Genomic DNA, 3,834 nt, shown 5'->3' on the forward strand with positions numbered 1-3,834 from the left:
ATCCTCAATATCCTCTCCTTTGATATATCCCACATATCTCTCAAGAGGGTGAGACACTCTATCAGACCTACGCAAAGTTGAAACTTGTGTGCTAGGTATCCGAACAGACTCGGCTTGCGAAATGGTGCTTGAGCTAAGTTCTCCATGCTAGTCATATATGTCCTGCAAGCCAATCACATGAGTGGTAACATGTGTGACTTGACACGCAGTCGTTTTGCTTATTATATTTTAATATTTTATCACTTTATATTGACTATTGCATATATGCATGTATATATTGTGATGTTCTTGGATCTGTGCAATAGGAATCATATCATGATGAGATCACGATAATGAGATCAATTTGCCTTTAAATACAGATCCTAAATAATCCTGGTCATAGGTTACTCGAGAGGGACATCGAGATAACCGAAAAGACTGGTGTGTTGTATACCCATCCATATGATGGATGCAGCTGGTCTCATAGCTGCTTGTGTAGGAACACTAAGGATATAATACAGGTGCTCATTGGGGAATGAGTTCACTAATTGATCTACTTACAGAATGTTGGATGGTTGATGATGTCTTATTGTCAAACAACGATTCGGTGATCACAGTGGTGTATCTGGTCCTTAGACATGAGACACCAAAGATGTCCTGTATGAGTGTTCTACTCTTTGATACTGGACTTATAGGTTTGGATATCCCAAATCTAGCACAATCGATCTTTGGAAGTGGTAATCAACCTTACGATAGCTATTAAGTGTCGAAAGAGGATCATCCACTCTCGGTGTCATAAGAGGAATGTCCCATGTGTTCTAACTCAAACAAATCCCTGGCTAGGGTCATTCAGATTGAGAGAGAAAGAGTTCTCCGTGAAAATCCAATTAGAGAGAGACTCGAGTAGAAATCGTATGGGTCTGACAGCACCATATCCGGTATACAATCTTTGGGATATTAGATTGATAAGGGACTATAGGTACATGATAATTGAGGATAAATATGTCCAATAGATTAGATTCTCCTATATCATCTAGGGGTTGCAACGCAGTGGCCTAGTACGTGCACAGTCGATGAGTCGAGTGAATTATTATAGAGATAATAATTCACTGGGCCAGAAGGAATTCTGATAGGTATGACTCACGACCAGCTCGATATTGGGCATAGAGAGTTACACACATATGGTAGGTGTGATGATGAGTAGAGGTTCGGATATGAGATATCCACCGGAGCCCCTATCTTATTGAATATCCAATAAGCCCCTGAATTATTGGATTCAATGGATGAGATCTAATAAGCACTCATGAGAGATTATTGGATAGAGATCCACTAATCTAAGAGGCTTGGGTAGTTAGATGAAGATCCAATACCCAATATGAGAGGATCTAATAGGGTTAAGTTGATAGGGGACCTCTATAAATAGGAGGGAATTAGTGGTTCATAGGCTAGAGCCTTTGCTTGCCTCTCCTATTCTCCTCCCCCTCTCCACCTCAGAGCAGCCCTGGAGTTTTGAGGAGCATCGTCGCAGCCCTACTATGTGGATCACCGCTAGAGAGGAGGGTGCTTGACCTCCTTCACCCTCTCCTAGAGATCTGCAGGGATACAGGGATATACGATCTCCCTAGGTAACACAATCTATTCTATACGCAGTTTTAAGTTTTGTAGATTTTTGCACACTAATCTTCGCATGACAACGAACATATCTTTGGGAATTGGGGATTTTGTTTTTTGTTCATCCGCTGCGTATGTGATGTTGCCCCCAAGATTTTCCAATGGTGGTATCATAGCCAGATTGTTCATGCGTATGTGATGTTGCCCCCGCGGAGGCAGCTGCGTATGTCATATTGGGTGGCTACGAGGCGTCTGCGGGCGCTGCCTCGCGGGTAGAACCGCCCGCGGAGGCTACGAGGCGTTTGCGGGCGCTGCCTCGCGGGTAGAACCGCCCGCGAAGGCGACGACGCCCGTAGGGGCGCCCACCCGTGGGGGCAACGCCACCCGTAAAGGGGGCGCCGGCTCACTTGCGGGCACTAGCCCAACAAGGGCGCCCGCTCACGGTGGCAGCGCCACCCGTGGGCAAAACCACCCGCAAGCGGGGGCAGCGTGCCCCTGCCCCCCACCGCACAAGCTGCCGCCGGTAGGGTGGCGGTGGCGGCAGCATCAGCAGGGGAGAAAGAGAAGGGTATTAGGGTTTTTTAGCAAAAAGATAATTTTGCCCTTATGAATTTGAGTAATTATAATGCTATCTTTTTATCCAAATTATGAAAATACCCCTTAGAAGTCGAAAATTTTCCTACATGTCCCTGATTTCAGAATATATTAATTAATTAAAATATTTAATTGATTTTTATTTTTATTATTATCTAGTAGTCCTAAATAATAATGATTTATATATGTAATGTATGATATATGGACGGATGATCATGGACCATATGATGTGTGTACTTGTGATTATTATTATTGGGGCTTGCGAGCCTCCATTTTATTTCTCATTTATTGTCGAGTCTGCATACCTATGATTAAGTTGTAATCACATAAGGAGGCGCAGTAGGAGCATGGATGCGATAACGGGACCCACGAGACGGACGATCTCGATGCATGGAGATGCGTCGAGATGCCGACAGAACCGACAAGAACGAGATGGATGATCATAGGGCATGAAGATGCACCGCTACACACATAGATCATGATGTGAGTGATTAGGCCCACTGGCTCGGGCCTGATCACATTAGGCTGTGGTCCATCATCGTCTAGTGTAATTGCTCATGTGATGTGTGATTGTTTATACAACTACTATATATGTATATATATATATATTTGTATGCGATGTAGATATATATTAAATATGTATGTGTGTGACATGTCATATTAGGAGACCAAATCAAAGAAACCCCTCTCTCGACAATATTAAGACAGTAAATGTGAGGCAGTAAGATTGACCCACGTGGCCTTCGATCGTTATAGGTAGGGACCGATTCCCAATGTAGGTTGAGTTGGTCGAGTCCCTTGAGGCTCACCTATATCGTGATTTACTATCTTGCCTACGATATAGAGATGTCACCGGTGACCTGAGGACATGGTATGCTTGGTCGAGTCCATCGAGGGTATATTATCGAATCAGACTCATCTTTTAACGATGGCGTTGACTTACTCAAACATCATGGTTGGTCGAGTCCCTCGAGATCATGGTGATTCGGAGGTCGAACAGGATGGGAATTACAAGGAATGCCAAAATATAATAAGCAAAACGACTGTGTGTCAAGTCACACATGTCATCACTCACGTGATTGGCTCGCTAGGCACCTATGACTAGCAATAATGATGATGATGACTTGGCACTTGTAACAAAAAATTTTAAAAAATTCATAAAAAGGAACAAAACTAAACATGACATTAAAAACAAAAATAAACTTAAAAATGATCAAATAATTTGCTACGAATGTAAGAAGCTATGAATGTAAGAAGCCAAGGCACTTGAAAAATGAATATCAACAAAAGAAGAAGAAAACGCTAAAAGCTACTTGGGACGATTAGAGCCCATTCGAAGACGAGAAGCCAACCAATAAAGAAGTCACAAATTATAATCTAATGTTGCTCAATGACGAGGTAAGTGACCTAAACTAATCTTATTTATCTTATGATGAATTACTTAATGTTTTTAATGTTTTGCTTGATGAATGTAAATTAGTTAGTAAAAAGTATAAATTATTAAAAAATAAGTATGCTTCTCTTGTTAGTGAATTAAATAGATTGAACATTGAGCATGATAATGTAATATTACCTCCTTGTACAAAATGTGGAGAATTAGATATACTTAAAAAGGAGAATTTGCTACTACATGAAACCTTAGAAAAATTT

The sequence above is a fragment of the Musa acuminata genome, chromosome BXJ1-1 (assembly GCF_036884655.1).
Source record: "Musa acuminata AAA Group cultivar baxijiao chromosome BXJ1-1, Cavendish_Baxijiao_AAA, whole genome shotgun sequence".
NCBI lineage: Eukaryota > Viridiplantae > Streptophyta > Magnoliopsida > Zingiberales > Musaceae > Musa > Musa acuminata.